Source organism: Pezoporus occidentalis, unplaced genomic scaffold (genome assembly GCF_034315485.1).
Source record: "Pezoporus occidentalis ecotype Australia unplaced genomic scaffold, CSIRO_AGI_Poc_V1 ctg114, whole genome shotgun sequence".
Lineage (NCBI taxonomy): Eukaryota > Metazoa > Chordata > Aves > Psittaciformes > Psittacidae > Pezoporus > Pezoporus occidentalis.
The window spans coordinates 901,161-918,813 of NW_026912929.1; the positions used below are offsets into that span (position 1 = coordinate 901,161).

A 17,653-nucleotide genomic window follows, 5' to 3' on the forward strand; every position below is an offset into this window, starting at 1 on the left:
CACAGCCCACTGCTCCAAATAATGTGGTAACGGCAAGAACAGCTCTTGTTCCCAGCATCACTTCCCCCTACAGCCCTTGGAAACTTGCTATGGAACTGCTGAACAAACATCCCAGCATCATCATGGGCCCTTGGTGCTTTTCCTCACTACTTTACATGCTACAAAATGATCTCAGAACGGGACAGAGGCAATGAGGGAAGAGGGAGCACAGGATTACCACAAAAGCAGCTGATTAGATGCTTAAAGAAGATAATAGATGGGACCTGTGATGACCAAAGTGGTGGGGAAAAAGGGTTTAGCAAGAGGAGAGGCACAAAACTGGGACTGTGAGAGCCCCATGTGCTGGTGCAGTTGGCCCCGGTCCTGTGCAGCGCAGTGTCTGCACAAGCGCTCACCTTGAAGGAGCACAAACGTCCCCCTCACTCCTGCCCTCACTTCCACTGGTTATGAAAATCTGGAGAAAAGCCACCAAATTAAGTTAAACCAGGGCGAGTTTGGAGTCAGATTTCCAAATATAGTCATTTTAAAGGGTGAACTGTTGCTCCTCCTAATAATGCATAAAATGCTGGGGTCAGTCCTGTTTCCACTGAAGCCCTCATAAATACACATATCCAGAGCGGTGCCTAAAGAGAATTATGTGTGTACATCCAGGCTGCATTGAAGATACTAAACACGCACATTTTCTGCACAAACAGGCATATTGGGCTAAGCACTGAAACACACAAGAAAAGAGAGATTTTTCTTCAGGCTTTTAAAGTAGCTGATGAGCCCAGGCACTGGGGACTTGCAGGGGAAAAGTTAAGATCATGATTTAAAGCAAATAAGATTGGACTGGACTATTCAGAAGTCAGACATCAGCTCCCAGGTACCAACACATCCTGTCTCACAGGTAATAGCTGAGAGATACAAACCAGACTGTGGTTTTGGTGCTAATCTGAACACATGTGCGGGGTTCTCTGGTGGGGGCAAGTAACTGCCTTGGTAATCTCAGAGTAGATTAATGCTTCAGGATGAACCATGAGGCTGGTGTGAAGAGCCATCCTTTACCTAATACTGCACTTCATTAAAACCAAACCAAGCTAATCCCTTCCTGAAGGTCTGCCAGCCTTACCTGCACCCATCTGTCAGCTCATCGCAGCTTCAAGAGCAGAGGCTGCTCTTAATTTCTGCATCTGGTGGGAGGCAGAGGACAGACCTGCTTTGAAAACACAAGCTGTGGTGGGAGCGTGCGGCACAGCAGAAGCTGGACAGGGTCAGGGATGCTCCGTGCTGCACTTTGCAGACTTCATCCCATCTTTTTATGCTGTTGTTTGTTGTTTAGAAACAAAGGAGCCCGCATAGAAGGCAGGCAGGGATGGGTGGCACAGTGAAAGTTAGCACAGTTGCTCTAGTAAAGGTTTCCATCACAGGGAGGTCAGCTCTCACTGTAAAGACGCTGCAAGCAGGTCCTGTGGGTCATGCTTTATCTTCATAAACGAACATGTCTCTGCAGTAACCGTGCATTTGTTTGTCTGCATGGAGCACGTTAACAGCTGAAATCCCACAGTTTACAGCATATGCAGGGGAAATTATATTTCAGATGCTCTCTGGTCCTGCCTCTCTGTGGACATTGAGCCACCCACAGAGCCCACCCCCCGTCACCGTCTGGGCTTCACAATGCCTGTTGAGGGGTGGTTTTAACCTCCCCATGTCTATAAGTGCCTTTCCATTAACAGCAGGATGGCTGTTGGTCTCCACCAACCTTAAAGGGACACCAGCAACACACATCTGAAACACATTTATCCTTTTTTACCTCCAAAACAAAGCAAGGAAGAGACACCCCTCCTTGCAGTATAAAAGAAAACCAAAACCATAGCATGGTGGTTATTAACCGATGGCACAGTTCGACACCAGTTATCCAAACCTGCTCTCCAAAACATGCTGTGTCCCGACTGTGCCTGTTAATGACACCAAAAGCTCTTTTCAATTATTTGAAACCTCAATTATCCCAAATTCTCCTCCTCTCCCCCATTCTGTTCAGATAATTGAGGTTGCACGGAGCACACTCGCAGCCGGTGAGGAGAGCAAGCATTATCTTTCAGCTGATACAACTATCAATAGCAAGTGTACAGCATATACTACAAAGGCTTTATTGTGCATATGTAGGGAGATAGAGATGAGATACGGTTCGGGGAGGCAGTTTGTCTGGTGGTTACAGTACAGAGTTGGGTGTCATGAGACCCAAGTTTTAATTACTACCTCTGCTACCGACTCTGCTCCTCAGATAAACTGCTCGCTGTCTCTACGTGCCAGCATCCCACCCTGCAGAAAAAGGGCACTGTGAGAATTACCCACCTTTGTCAAGTACTTTGATATCCTTAGATAAATAGCTTTTTATGCCTAGCTGCTGGGTATTACTGTCCATTTAATTGCATTTTTTAAACTCTTGGGGAAGAAAGGACTGAAAAAAATAGCTGAAAACATCTGAGTGGCAGAACCTTGGTTGGCAAAGCCTGGCGCAGAGTTCAGCGGAGCTGGGCTGATTTAAATCCAGACAGACCTGGCTCTTTAAACATCGGTTGCCAAATGTAATGTGACCAGCATGAACAAGCTGTTCCTGTGCTAGGTACAAACTCCCCGACGCAGATTCATACTTAGTGCTGCAAAATCCTTGTGCCTTACCAAAACCAGGTACCAGTACTTGGTATTTGAACAGTAACAATACGGATTTCACTAAAACAATAATCAGGCTCAGTGTGCTCTGACCAAAGTAATTTTGTTTAAAGTCCCAAAACTTTCTGCATAGAGGAGCCGGCGTCTGTACGAATCCTCCCCTCGGGTGAAGCCAAGCACTGTACAGCGCACAGTGACCAGGAAGGGTGCCAGGTTCAAACAGCACATCTTCAAATGAATGCTTGCACTACACACAATACATGAAGATAATAGAAAATAAGGGTCTTTGAATGATGATAAGCCTCCTGATTGCAGGTGAGGGACTGCACAAAGCTGTGCGTGCAGGTACAATACACCCGGATGCACTGCAGCCGTATCCATAATCACCATCCACCAACCTCTTTAAGAGCAGGTAGAACATGCCCTGCAATGTAAGGAGATGGCACCTGCTGCTCTGCTATCTTTCAGCTTTGTCTTATAAGCATCTGAAGTTCGGGTTTAGGGCTTTTCCATGCAGCGATTTCTGCAAATCACCCTTCTTGGCTGGAGTGCTCAGGTGAGGGGAAGAAATCCCGCGCTCACTTAAGCCTTTTATTTCTCTTGTAACATGGACATCTTGGAGAGCAGATTAGCCAAAGGAGAAAAAAAATAAAAAGCAAACGGTATTACTGGTGACCTAATCCTTCCTCTCAGAAAAAGAAAGGGGAAAGAAAGCCTCTTGTGATCTCCAAGGAGGAACTTGCCTTGTAAACTAGTCTCCCGTTTGAAACTGAAACAAGAATGTGAATCCTGATACAGAGAGGCTACCAAAGGCAGGGAACAGCTTAACGGGCCGGAGATTTTCCCTTTCAGTGCAACGCAGGGTATTACACAGGTCCTGCCTCTGCTAGAAAAAACAGGCAGCGAAAACTTAACAGGTTATAAGATCCCTTGGCCACAAAGGCACCCAAACGCGGTTATTTTTATACACCAGGCAGGAGCGTAATCTGTGTCCAAGTTTATAAACTGTGGGCTTGTAGTTCATTAAAAGGATTCTGTTCCTGGCTCCTCTCTCTGAGGTTATTGTATCCAACCCCCACCACATGCATTTACAGCCCTTTCAAACCTGCCCCTCTATAAAACCAGGAATGCTGCCCCTGCTGCCTCCTCCCCTTAGGGAATGGGGGCAATCAGTGTTAGATTAACCAAATATTTGAAGAAGGGACCCATTTTTACTGGCAAACGTTATTTGGAATAAAAGTTTGCACTTCCTCAAGTGCTTAGATGAAGGAACACGGAGGCAGCACGCTGGCTGCCGCTGTCCTCCTTTCCAGTAAGGAATCCCAGGTCTGGGGTGAGTCCATGGCAAGACTAAGGACAACCCCAAAACCCCTCAAAACCTCTTGGTCTCAACTCCACCCAGCTCCTTTGCTGTACCAGGGCAGACAATCGGCCCATTGAGTCCAGTCTCCCCTCCAGCTTCAACCAGCTAAATCATCCCTAATAGCCAATTCACCAGATGAATTTAACTTCCCTTCCTGCATGTGAACACCCATGACCAGGCTGCTGCTCCCTTCATCTCCCACTGTCCAGAAGCGCTGGAGGGGTGAGGGGTTACTGCAGCTTCTTTGAACTTCACACTCACTCTCGAGGAGCACCATGGATATGCTCAGAGCACCATGGTGGCATCACTGTGGAGGACCTGAGCAGAGCATCTGAGCACCACCGGCCCCAACACACAGACACAACCACCATGGAAAGCTTCCAGGAATACTCCCACCTTTATGAGCTTATTTTACTCTCCAGGAGCACAAGCACGAGCGAGACCCTGCACGGTGAGGAACGAATGCAAATGGAATGTCACTGTGGGAACAGCCAAGTCATTTCTTAAATTCCAGGTATTATCTTCAGACTTCTTTCTTGGCATCATTCCCTGACTCCTCTTCAAGTATCCTATGTCAATGGCTTCCTATAACATGGTGGCAGATGCCATTCTGATAGGAAACCAGAAATTCCTTCCTGACCCAGATTATGTCATGCCCCTGAAATGCAAGATCAAATCCAATCCAGCTACCTGTCCATCTCCAGACTGCCTATCAATTAGCATTAGACACTAATTTGATTAAACCAGTATGTTGAAATTTTACTTGATTCCACCTAAGGAGTATAATTCCCCCTGCGTGTTCTCTGTAACCCACTAATTTTCCAATGGAATGGCAAACACAGGTTGGGATTTGGAGGCTATTTCTTCTACTTGTTAACATGTGAGCTTAAAACCACAGTAAAAAATAAATCCATGCAACTTGGTGGAATGAGATTTGCCAGTTTAAGAGAAAACAGCTTTTTACAGAATAACCCAGATTGGGGGGGGGAGTCTACATTTAACTCTGAAACCTGAAGTGTTCTTTGAGGGAAAACGAATACATTTTAGCCTTAAAGGGATCACAGACTGCAATTATATAATTCTTGTCAACTGATGTTAAAGATAGGCTGGAAAGAATGTATGCTGAGGCCCTGCAATAAAACGAGCTCCTTTACTCCTTTCAAATGTTTGCAAGCCTTGGAGGTTATCCAAAGGTCGAATACAGGAAAAGTCTTGGTGAACAGAAAACATAATCATGAGCTTTTTTAATACGGGCTCTTTTTGTAATAAAATGAAATTATGGTAAGGGAAGGGAGGGCGGGCTCTGCCTCCTCAGATCTAGGGCCAGGGGGGCTGAGGTTTAATCAGACGCTGCTGTTCTCTCCTCCCCAGCCTGTCACTAGACACAGGAAGAAGCCAGCAGAGGTGCACTGGATGTGGGGGTGCTGCAGGACCCGGGCCTGGCACCGAACCCCTCGACTTTGCTGTGACACAAGGACACGGTTCCCGAGGGGGAGATGGAGGGAGACCTTCATCACCAGGCAGTAGATCCCCAACACCCTCCCCTCCCGTTATATCAGGGGTCTGTTCCCACATTTCACACACAGAATGGCTCCATACGATGCCACAACTGCCACCAACATGACACCACTTCTGGGTGCCCACCACCACCTCTTACTACAACACAGACTTACCTACACCTCAGAGGCTGAAAAAACAACAAATAATGGTTTTCCTCTCAAAAAACAGGGGTATCTTTCACAGATCATCCTGCACTGCCTGGGGAATGTCATTCATGCTGGCAAGTCCACCGCTGTGTTCTGGAGATGCTGTTTCCCATTTCCTCATTTTCTTCTGCATGACTTTACCATTATCAGTGTGGATGGAGCGACCTTCCCCATTCCCTGCTCCAGATGAATAAGCAGAATTAGAAAATAAATAAGAAAAAAAGAGATGATAACCCACCATTCCCATGTAGGCAAGAAACACCCATCAGAGCTGGAGCAAGCAGACTGGAGCCTGCACCTGCCCTGCTGGGATGCGAAACCAATTGACATTAGCTGTGCTCCCACAACCATCTCTTGGCCTACAGGCACACAAACCTGACCCCACATTTACAGCATCTTTTTTCTATAGTTTCATACCAAGAGCTTGTTTTCCAGCATGAACAGCACACTTTACTCTAGGTTATCTTTGGGGAAGAGGTGTAGAGCTGCCATTTCATAAAACCAGGAGACAAGGGCCTTAGAAAGACCTTGAACTGGGTGTGGAATATGGCATATCTTTATTTTTAATAGCATGGGCAGTCACAAAAGAGATGTAACCAGCAGCCCTATTGCACTTGAGGAGCTGTCATGGTGCCAGGGTACCTGCTCCCCATCAGGTATGGTCCAGAACACCAGCTCTCCTTCATTTCATTTCACCTTTCCCTCTTCCACCCAGTCCTCCTCCTGCTGCTGAGTGGTGTTCTTTGGCTTTAGCCACGTGCTGCTCCTCTTCTCTTTGAGCTGAAAAGTCAAGAGAATAAATACATGAGTGCTGGAGGGTCACTAGAAAGTAAGCTGCTGATATATAAAAATAAAGGTTCCTATTCACAGGCTGCTTTAGAGAATTGTTTGCCTAAATTGTGTGCCTAAATCCAGCCAACCTCCACAAGACGTAAAACCACACTGGAACTCAAACACACACTGAAGAGCCTTTCCTGCCCCGAAACTGGGGGGGTAAGCTAAAAGATTATCCTCCAGCAACACCATGCACTCAGGACAGCTCTGGGGCCCAGGAAACAGTGCTAGCAACAAGCTGACCCTGCAAACCAAAATGAAACCGGAGCCTAGGGAGATGAGATCCAGATTTCCCTGCGAGCAGAAGGTGGATTCTCAGTGGTGCTGCAGGCAGGCAGCTCTTCAAAAGAGCTCCACACATGGGAACAAATGTGGCCAAGGGTCTCACACCCAATGGGGAGCTGCTGGGTGCCAAACACATCCGACAATGTGGTGCTCGGAGTGGGCACCGAGCCCTGGCCAACCCGAATCCCAGCCCTGCTGAAAATCCATCACCACGTCGTCAATGTTAACAGACAGGTTTTCCAAATGGGAAAGGCGCGTTTATCACCTCGGCGAGCGCACGAACCGCACAAGACATAATTGCTCAAATGTCAAATAAAAACTCTCTGCTGAGTAAACACCACGCGTGGACCTTTTTTGATCCCCAAATATGAATGCTTTGGAGCAGGATGAGCATGTGGCCAGCGGGCTGTAATGGAGAGTGCTTTGTAACCTTAACTACACCAGGCGTGATAAAGTGCCCGCTACCATGAAAAAGAGCTCATCTGAAAGACAGAGGGAAACCAGATGGGAAAAGAGCACAAACTCTCAGCAGGAATTTCAGGGATTTTTTTTTTTTTTTTGATTGCTTTCAATATTTCCACACTGAAGATCTCTCCCCATAGGCTGAAGGTGCTGGAGCTGCAGCCTCCCAGGCCATTGGGTATATGCGAGCCTCGATAAGGGAAGGATGCACCTGGGGGAACCTGGGGCTGTGGGGCGTCTACCTCAGCTATTGCTGATTGCAACACCTTGGCTGCTTGTGACGCTGCAATCCTTTCTGCTGCCCGGGCACATGCTGCAGCAACTTCTGCCTCTGGGTATTCCCATGTTTCCGCCACAATTGCCGCTGCTCCTTGAGGACCTGTTCCACCGGGACCTGCTCCCTTTGGGCTTTCCACCTCCCCTCTTGCTGCTGCTTTGTCCCCTCCTTCCACCTTGACTGACGATGCTGTTGCATTCTCTGCTCCCTCTGGCGCTGTGACAGCCAGTGGTTCCATGTCCCCCGCAAGGTCACCAGCGGAGTCAAAGCGCTGGCCTGGATCCTGTTGGTAAAAATGGAGAGTGTGAAGCAGCACAAGTGCATTCCTGGCATCACTACAAGTGGACTGGTGACACGAACCTGGAGCCAGCAAGGGCTGCTTTCCACAGTATGTCACTTCTGTAGAGACACAGAGTACAGGGCTGGGACCCAGAGCACCCATGTGGTAGCACAGCTTTGCCTCTAGCATCCCAGCCCCATGTCCTCCTGTGGGTGACAGACTGAACTGAGACCAAGCACACGACTGGCCACCAAAACATCTTCAGTGCCTCATATCAGGTGGTTTGTGCAGCATTCAGAGACAAAGAGGATAACAAAAGGAAGGTTGGCTCTTCCCAAAGATATGTCTTCTTAATATCCCAGGAAAAAAATTGAATGTGGTCTGTGCAGAGAAAACTGCACAAACTCCAGGGAACATACAAGTCAAACATGTTTTTTCAAGCTGTCCTACCCTGGCCAACCTCCTACAAAAAGACCCCAAGGGACATCCCCTATAGCAGGCCAGTCTCAAAGTCAGGATAAGTCTGAGAGGTGATACTGGATGGAGTAAATTGTATTAACTCAGATTAGGAGTATGAGTACAAGTTTAAGAGTCAGAAAGAGCCATTGAGTCTGCCCAAACCTACCAGTTTGGAAAAAAAACCCCATCACTTGATTAATTGCCATGTTTTGTCTCATGTCTCCCACAGAGCCCAGAGCAGGCACTGGCTTAACATGCAACTGATTTCTGGGCATACGATGACACAGTGATACAAAGGGATTCCTGCAGCATGGAGGCATCCTTATGCTGGCTGTAACCCCGCCAGCACAGCACCAGGGCTTGGCTGAGCTCAGCACCCCCTGCACACCTCCACGGGCAGTCCCACGAAAAGGACAAGTAACACTTGTCAGATGTGCTGAGCAACTGCGATCCGTGGGGGACCCTGATGCAAGAGCACGAGGATGCTGGCTGCTCCCAGCTCACACATGCTCCACAAACCATGAGCAGGGAGCTGGGGCTGGCCTGATGAAATAGTGATGACACCGCTGTTCAATGCCAATTAGCATCGGGGACTGAAAAAAAGGGGAGGAAAAGCAAGGTGGAAAACTATGAAAGGATGGGATGGATTAAATGAGATGTGCTGGGGTAGGAAAAGGGAAAAGGAGAGCTGAGAATGCAGAGAGGAAAAACTGGAGAGTTTTGCCCAAGTACAATTAGAGGGAAGACCAGGGGTTGAAAGCCACCTGAAGCACCCCGCCACGCACACCTACATCCTTGTGGACACAAGTCAGTCACTTGCTCATGCCACTGAACAAGCTACCTGCATATCTGCTTCATTAAATAGTAACCCTGTAGGTCTGCTGACAAGAACATACCTCTCTCTCCTTTGGTAATTAGCCCTGAAGGCTGGTCACGCTCACTGGCCATGAAACACTGCAACAAGCAGCCTTTTCATGCCACAAGCTTTACCTTTGTCCCTGTCTGTTCCCATCAGCCTGGTGAAGGCAGGCACGATGCCTGCCCGACACAGGCGCTCCTCGCCTGCACCCATGCCCTCCCCTGCCGAGGATGTCTCTCAACAGGGCAGATATGAGCTCCCTGGGTCAGGGAGCTTCAAGCCTTCTCCTTCTGCTTGGGAAAACAACAAGGGCAGGCTCAGGACTGGCAATTCCCTGCCAGGCAGCTGCAATGTGAAATGCTGGGAAGAGGAAGGGTCTTACGAGGCCCCAGAGATACACGAGAGGAAGCGCGGGGTTTTGCGTAAGGAGCTGGAGAGGAACTGAAGGCTCAGCCCTGCTGCACAAGGCTGGGCACATGGTTTGCTCAGCAAACCTCACCCAGGGCCCAGCAGCTGTCTCTGTTATGCCACCGAGGGCATAACTGCACGTGTCAGTCAGGGCAAGGCTCTGGCCCCAGTTAGCGATACGGTCATGAAAGCAATAAAGACCCAAATCCATTTTAACAGACATAAAACGCCTCCCGAAGCTCCTGCAATGTGGGCTGAGTTAGGCTGAAGCTGCCACGAACTCAGTGGAAAGGATTAAAATGGTTTGTTGGGTTTTGTTGCCTTTTTTTATATCACTCTCCCTGTCAGAAACCAAAGGAGGCAGGTTTGTAACACTTCCCCCTTTCAAAGGCATTAGGAGCCTGAAAAGCAGCCCGCATAGCCCAGAGCTCTCGCTTTATGATCACATTTCCCCTCCAGAATATTTTGGAGATAAATTCCAGGCACCTCAGCAAGGAGAACAGCGCAAAGATTAAAACCAAACCTATTCCCAAGCAATTCTGGGCAGCATGTTCCAGTGGTGGGACCACGGACCTGGGAATGAACCTCCAGCTCTGCTCTGACTTAAGACCTTGAGTAAGTCCCTCACAGCCAATTTAACCTCATAAGCTCCAGTTTAACATCCTAAGTTGCCTCTGGAGCACCACAATGTCCCCTCTGCTGCTCCCAGGAGAGCAGGCTGACAGGGTTTTGGATCCAGCCACTGCTCAGCCGCACCACATGGTCAAAGTCCACCATGTCCCTGCCTGGATCACTCCAGTGCACACCAAAAGCATCCCCAACCTGCTTTCCCTGAGCATTCGCATACCTTGCTTGAGACTGGGAGATGTAGGTGCCTTCAGCATGCTATAGGAGCCCTGCTCCCCTCACCAGAGCCCTGCCTGAGCCAGCTCTGCTTTCTGCTCTGCAGCTACTTCATTCATTCAAGGAAGCAGCTTGCAAAGCCCCTTGTTAACATCTCTCCCACCACTTGGCACTCATGCAGTTGCCCCCAGTCATTTGTTTATGTCTGACTAATGCTCATTGCTTCAAAATGGGTTTGAAGCTAATGCTGTGTCTCCCAATTAAATGTTTGATGGAATGACATCAAAACCAAAACAGACAGAAAAAAACACTTCCCTTCGATAACCCGACCTCATAGGACAAAACTCACTATTATAAGACTCTGGTTGCTTAGGCTTGCCTGACTTTAATCTTTCAAATTAAAGCTTTCCATGCTGCCCTGGCTGGAACTAGGGTGAAAATTTCATCTAATGCAGTTCATTCACTACAGGAAAACCTTTTACTCAAGTTAAGAAACCCCAACAACCGATACCTCTTGCAAGTGTTGGACAGAGCACAGTGCTATAGCTCAGAGCACTGCTTTCGAATGTGGCAGGAAAGTCACAGTGGTACCAGGGAAGAATCCTTTAAAGGGAGAGTAACACACCTTTGGCCAAGCCACGAGCCCCTGCAAACTCAGTGTGCACCTGATCCATAGAGATCTGTGATAGTTTGGCAGCAAAATTACCTTTCAAAGTCCTGACTGCACAATCTGAATATTCTTTTTGTGCAGATTGGGTTTTCTTTAACACAATCTGTAAAAATAGCCAGTGACCTTTAGTGACATCTAAACAGGCTCCCAGTTTCCTTCCATGGTTTGAAGACTTAAACAATAGCCCCAAAGAAATGACTCAATACTACATACACATGTACTCAATGCTTGGGAAATTACTGGTGGCTGGGCAATGGGAACAAGAAGGAGATTCACGCAGCTCCAATGTGTGTTGGGTTGAGGCAGTTTGGGGGTTTCAGGCTAAGGTGCAGCAAGGCAACGTCCCCCCAGCACTGCTCCACACACACCAAGCAGTGTGAGGATGGCCGTAAGTTTTGGATGCAGGACAAGATGGGACAAGAAAACCTGTTCTGTGCTGCCAGGGACTTGGTGCTCCCCTTTCCGAGCTCTTGGCTTAATGCTTGCCATGCACTGAGCCTCCCAGCTGACTAGCACTGACTGTCCTGCCTTTCAGCGTGGCAGAGTGGAGGATTTGTGCTCCCAAACCATCATATTCCTATAGGTAGGGCAGAAGCATTAAATGACCCTCGTCATGATGACCACAACCAACGTGTGTGAAACCCGAGAGAGGAAATATGCAGGATTCTGAATAAATCAGGATTCTGGAAGTGGGATCAACCTCCTGGCTGACAGTCACAATGTGACAACCACCAGAGTTCAAGGGCAGTTTGCAAGTGAGTTATGTTGTCCCTCTGAAGCCCCTGTCTCCGAAGAACTTCTTTTCTCTATACCTGCCAAAGCTGCTATTTACCCAACGTAGCCATAGCACTTGGGTCATTAAACAATACCGATGGCAATGCCCGGAGAACTCCAAGCACCTATTGTAGTACCACTGAATTCCTCCTTTGATCACCATGGTCAGAAATATCTGATTTTTATCACTCTTTAATAGCTCCCAATCAACTTTAAGAAGTTACCACAATGCTCATGGTAGAACCTTTGTCAGGCCCTGGTAATCATTGACAAAACCAGAACAGCAGATCTCACTAGCTCAGCATTGTCAGTTGTATGTGACCTTCTCCCATGGACGTGCTACCCCAGGACAGGGTTTCAGCTTCCACGTTGAAGATTATTCTGCCTGCGTTAGAGCAGAAAAAAGCTGTGAATGTAAAAGCCATTTTCTGAGCTTCCTGCAAAAGCCTGCAGAGATTAAAAGGGAAGAAAACGTGAAGCACATTGAAGTCATTTCTGGAGGACACACACTCCTAAGCATGAAATAGGAACCTTCATGTTCATATGTTGCTAGCAGATCATTCCGGAGAAATACATCTCTCCCACACCTAAGACACAGAATGACTCTTCCTCATAAACTTCTGCCACCTTTCATCTGTGTCCCAGATGATGCTTACAAATAATCTAGCAATATTTTGTAGTCAGTGCTATGACCTAGCCAAAACTGTACTCAGTATCTTCCCCCTGCCGCCGAGATGGTCTAACTGATGTGTATCTAACTACACCCCCAGCAGCTGCTTATTCAGCACGTACTTAGCACTGAAAGCTTCTGTTTCAGACTTGAAGGGCCCATCAGCCTCAAATTTTGCCTAAGCTCTCCAGCCATACTAGTTTGTCTAACAGGAAACATTATCTTTACATATGAACCTTGTCAAGCAGCAGAGACGCATCTTGTCTGATTCCAAAAGTTGTCAGTTTAAAGGAAACGAAACCCTAGAGCTCTGATGAATGCTTCTGAAAACAAAATGGTCATGGGAAAGTAATCTGAAATTGAGTTTATAAAAGAGAAATTATAGAAGTTAATATTGTTTTACCCATTTCTGGTTTCTGCATGCTAATCCGTCGCTCATGAGGCTTTCTGATTCTGGAAAGCTCCAAGGAAACTCCCAAGAACCAAAAACACTGTAAGTGTTTGGGATGAAGACTTCTCTGGGTGAGGAAGACAGACACCAACACCCAGGACTGCTTGCTTCAGTGAAAGCAAAAGCAGTTATCCTTGGTTTGGATGTACTCTGTAAAACTAATGATGATTATAGCTCAGTTGCAACATATTTAATGAATCACAAGGAGCAGCTGACAGGTCACTTCAGCAGAGGAAAGATCGAATTTGCAACGGCCATTTGAAGAGGGAGCACTTATAGGTAATCATAAGTTACATAATTATATGGTTAATGCCCTAGTTTGTAGGTCATCAAAACCTAGTAATAACACATATAATAACCCGTCTAATCCAACTCTTTAATGTGCAGTTATCACCCTCTGTTCAGATGAGAATTTCTCTCTTTATAACCTGACTGGTGATGTATACTCTGGGAATTTCTGGATTGGCACCGAGGCATCAGGCATTATCTAGAGGCAATATAGTGGATTTGAGAGGCAGCTGTACAGCGTGTCAGACAACGTAGGTGACTTTAGAAGGGGTTAAATACCACCTGGAATTTACAAGCCCTGCATGCTCCTGAGGAGTGATAAAGGGGGAAAATAATATCCTTCTAAAGGAGACACCTAGAGTAGGCACACTGGTATAACCAACCCAGGAAATACAAGGCAAAAGCCAAGAGCGTATCACTTTGTCACCTCAGACAGCAGCTGTGTATTCTGCTGGAAGTGCTGGGTTCCCACCTCTAACATATGCACACATTTCTGTCCCACAGTTACAGATTACAAACCTATTAGTCCAGCTACTTTTATCTCGTATAGTTTATGAAATAGTAAGGACTTTCATTCCCTGATGCATTTTGGGAATTCTACAGCCTTCCAGTACTCTTACATCAGCCATGCAACCAGATGCTTAAGCTAAATTCCCTTAAATGAAAATCTTGATTTAATACTTAAAACAAAACCACTGAGCTCTACAACACTGAAGTGTTATTTAATGATCATCCTGGCAGTATGAGAGCCAGATGCAAGCTGCTTGTGCTGTCCAAGCTCCGCTTCCCAGGAGTGATGCTCTGCTTTACATAAACCCTTCCAGCAACGAGCCCACAGCACAGAGCTGCTGTGGAGCAGCTCCACAACATTAGTCTGTTCACTGGAGGTCGAGATCTCGACCCAACGTACAGCCAGAGAGAACACCCACCTACTCTTGCTCGGGGTGGGACAGAGGCTAAAACTCCCCTTTCATTAACTCCTTAACAAAAGCAGCTTTATGTTACACCAGCCACCAAATTACATCACCCGCTCCTTGCATCAATCTGCAGTAGCTCTCAGAGCTGCTTTTGGGCTCTATCTCTTTCCACCAAAGCCTCTGAGCATCTTGCTAAGTAGCAAATGAGAAAGGCCTTGGACCATACGTACGCTGCACGGCAGCAAAGTCCATATAGAGTATGCACAAAGAAACAATAACTGAACCTTTTCCAGAGAGCAGTTGTCTCAGGGCTAGAAAGCAATATCTATTTACTAGTTAGTCAATAAAATAATTTGGGAGTATGAAGAATGAACACTGTTCTCTCAGGAAAACCTTTATGATTCAGTAATACATGTACGTACCAAGCTTCTCATTCAGTGAGCTCTGATTACTGCAGAACCCACAAAAGCAAGTAGCCAGACCACTCTCAGAACCTGAGGGATGCCTCAAAATCTCTCTTCTAATCACCACACCACATCACAGAAGCAGAATTGGAAAAACACAAGCAAATCCCTACTGGATCCTTAAAGGAAGCTCTAATCCAATCCTAATGTCTATTGAGACATTATGGTTTTGAAGGAAAAGGATCTGTCTCCCATCATGGAAGTTTCCTCCAGCATCTGAGCCGAGCCAAGTGCAAATGAAACTTTGAACCTATGCCCAGCAGGATCATCAGGAACTGAAACTTTCTAATTGGAACAATATAAAAGATGCCAATACAAATGTCTTTACTGCAAGCCCTCTTCTGATGCACAAACCCTGCCCCACTTCCCCTCCAGCCCAGCTACAACCTGGGCAATGCCTAGTCCCTGGGGACACCCCGCTCATGGTACGTTTGACACAAGCCAGGGAGCAGTTGAAATGACAGAAGAGAGTTTTCCTGAGAATCTCAGATCAAAGAAACCCACCTCCATTTGCATCAACTTTCAGATAAACATCCCTCAAAAGACTACAGTTCACTAAGGGACTAACCCCTTCCTGCAGCCACCCTCACACAAATCCTGTACTTGCCATTTGTCTTTATGGGTGGTAAGGTCTTTAGGGCTGGCACCAGGACTTCCTGTGCATTAGGGAAATGCCAGCACCATCAGCCCCTGGTTCTAAATGGAGCCTGCGTGTCCTGCCACAGCACAAAAACTTCATAACCAGTCCAGCTCTAACACACGACTTCGTGATGACCTCCCCATCTATCTGGGCTGCTCTAGGTTACAGAGGTCACCGCAGTGAGGTTTAACATGTGAATCATACATGGTACATCCAAACGATCAGAGACTGGGAAAGAAGACATGTGATCAGGTCATATCAGAACAAAACTGAAGAATTTATAACAAAACTCATCTATCTCTCAGTCCTCCTTTGCTTTAACCACCAGATGCTCTCCATTCCACTACCTGCTACCTTCTCCAAGATTCAAATTAGACCTGGAGCACTCCCAGAGACATGATCACAGCCCAGAAAGGTTGTAGGAGAAATACACTTTTGGCATCCTGTGTCTGGTAAAAGATATAAAAGGAAGTAGAAATCCTGTGATGACAAGGCAGGTTCGGGCACCCTAACTAAGAGCTCAAAAAATCTCACTCCTTCCCTTGTATTAAAGCGAGCAGCTTCACAAAGACTCAAACCATAGATTATCTTCAGGGTTATTAAGATGTGACTACGAAGCTTTCTCATCAGGCTGCCTGTGGAGGAGGGGGGGGAGCTTTCTGAATCAGGCCCTTATCATTTATACCGCATTACAATCCAAAATGAAAAATGACTTGCTCCAGATTTGATAGAATAAAGCATCTTGAGATGCCATAGAAGTACCCAATTTTCAATAAAGACATTAAACCTAAGCTTCAAAAAAGGGAATAATTACATCGTTTTTTGCTTTGAGTTCTAATGTTAAAAGTGTCAATTTATAAAACTAGGTGAACATCCACAATTCCTGAGCAGACTGCAGCTAATTAGACCCCTTTTGATCTTTTATTTTGCCTGGAAGCTTATTTAACAACTTTACACAGAACTGGAGGTTTTGACACACCAATGGACTGGGGGGGGACTTTTTTCCCTGCTACTTGCTGAGGTAGGAGGCTTGTCACATCCTCAAGCACATGTCAGCAAACCTCAGGAACCTCCTAGTGACGAGACCAATTGCCTCTTGACCGAGCTGTCTGGATGGAGATTAGATAGGGATCTAAATACTAACAACTAAATCACAGACTGTGATTTGGGTTGGGAGGGACCCCCTTAAAGGGGTTGAGAAACAGTCAACAGCAAATAGAAACAGCCAAGAGACAAGTCACCCCCTCTAGAGCAAAAGGGCTAGCAATAAACCTCCTCTCCTCACAAGTGCAAGAGGAGACCATTCCCACTGCGGATAATCCCCACCCTGCCTGGGCATCCCTGTGCGTGTCTCTGCAATCTTTGGTACAGGATGACAGTTTTGAAGCATCCACCTACGTTGCAGTATCTCCCCCATATCCCTGGGGTGAGGGACAGCCCTGGAAGCAGGAAGCCAGGCATAGAGAAGACAGAGTGACAGAGGGAGGAGACAGGGGATGGATGGATAAGCTGCTACAAGCAGCACAGCTGCATTTGCAGTAATATGCTCCTGACTGCAAGCAGCTCCCATCAAACAGGGAGCTGGAGAGATGTGAAACAACCATAGCCATCTGGATTTACTGACTCAGCTGTGCTAATCTCTCCAACAGCAGAAAAACCTGAGACCTTGTTTAAACCTCAGTCCAACGCTAGCAGCAACCCTCCAGTCGGGCCCTGTCACCATTTACTCTTAACTGTCTTCAGTCTTGAGGTGAGAACGTCTGAGTTTACCTGATAACCGAGTTTATCTCAGATTCCTTGTTCAAGCAGGAAGAAACACACTGATGACAGCTCTCAGCCCCTAATGAGCTGCCACAGCCTCCCCACATCCATTCAGCACAACCACAGACCCACCCGAGGACCCCAGCCCCAGCCTTAGGCTGAGCTCCAGCTCCCCAACCCCAGTCCAGACTCACAACCACCAAGAAAGCTTAAACCATTGCCTTCCATTTATCAAAGGCTTGTTATTCCTCACCCAGCTCGGAGGCCACCCTGGCTCCCCACGTTACTTCCTCTTCTCCTCACCCTCCTCCAGGCGCATTAGCTGAGGGGCTTCAGCAGAGGAAGGGGAGATGGAAGCGACTGCAGTTGTTACCTACACAACAGCAGCAGAGCTATTTCACCCCTCGAGCTGCGCATTGCAGTATTAATCATTTCAAAGAAAACCATTTGCAAAGCTAAAAGCTTAATGTAGTAACAAAAATCAATACAGTGCTCAAGAAAAATCCCCTGAAGCTGGAGACTTTCAAGCATGGTTCAGGTAGACAGCACCAGGGCATTCCCTTTGGTAACATCAGCCCCGCAGACCATTA

General features: G+C 47.1%; 1 long non-coding RNA gene across 3 annotated transcripts in view; it reads right to left on the minus strand.

Moving 5' to 3' along the window:
• LOC134172984 (uncharacterized) overlaps positions 1-17,653 on the minus strand; it is a 50,686-nt gene that overhangs the window by 7,068 nt on the left and 25,965 nt on the right. Inside the window, exons 3-6 of one of the 3 annotated variants that reach the window (XR_009968089.1) lie at positions 12,771-12,865; positions 12,167-12,257; positions 7,545-7,862; positions 5,689-6,501 (exon numbers count right to left, since the gene is read on the minus strand). This is a non-coding gene — a long non-coding RNA (uncharacterized LOC134172984). The remainder of the gene's footprint in view (positions 1-5,688; positions 6,502-7,544; positions 7,863-12,166; positions 12,258-12,770; positions 12,866-17,653) is intronic. The other 2 variants (XR_009968090.1, XR_009968092.1) reach the window with 2 other exon arrangements.